We start from the raw sequence: 497 nt of genomic DNA, 5'->3' as shown, positions 1-497 counted from the left end.
TAAAAAAGAAAATTTAGCAAAACATATTCTATAAGAAGAACAATTTTTAGACAATTTGCCAAAAAAAGGAAAATTTATAGACAATTTTCTATAAAAACTATAATTTAAAGACATTTTTCTTTAAAATTCTATAAAACAAGTAAGAGTGTTATATTCGGCTGTGCCGAATCTTATATACCCTTCACTATAGTGTTCAATTTAAAATTCGCTTTACGTTCACATTGACTTTCCTATCTCTTTGACAAAGAAAAATATAATATTTATTTGAAATTTTCTACAAAAGCAAATTTATTTAATTTTTTTGTAACGAGATAATTAAACAAATTAAACGAATATTTTCTATTAGAAGAAAATTTGACGAACATTTTTTATAAAAAGAAATTTTAACAAAAAGTTAGCGAAAATGTGCTATAAAAATAGTTTTGTTAAAGTGTGTTAATTATCTCATATACCTACTATCAACCCTAAGGACTTTGACTTATTTTCCACTGCATCAT

General features: G+C 23.1%; 1 long non-coding RNA gene across 1 annotated transcript in view; it reads left to right on the top strand.

Moving 5' to 3' along the window:
• Positions 1-319: 319 nt before the first annotated feature.
• The window catches only part of LOC124419061, a 789-nt gene continuing 611 nt past the window's right edge, over positions 320-497 (top strand). Inside the window, exon 1 of the long non-coding RNA XR_006940367.1 lies at positions 320-497. This exon is cut by the window's right edge and continues 150 nt beyond it. This is a non-coding gene — a long non-coding RNA (uncharacterized LOC124419061).

This window comes from Lucilia cuprina, chromosome 3 (assembly GCF_022045245.1).
Source record: "Lucilia cuprina isolate Lc7/37 chromosome 3, ASM2204524v1, whole genome shotgun sequence".
NCBI classification, from domain to species: Eukaryota; Metazoa; Arthropoda; class Insecta; order Diptera; family Calliphoridae; genus Lucilia; species Lucilia cuprina.
This window is presented reverse-complemented; position numbering and strand designations above follow the sequence as displayed.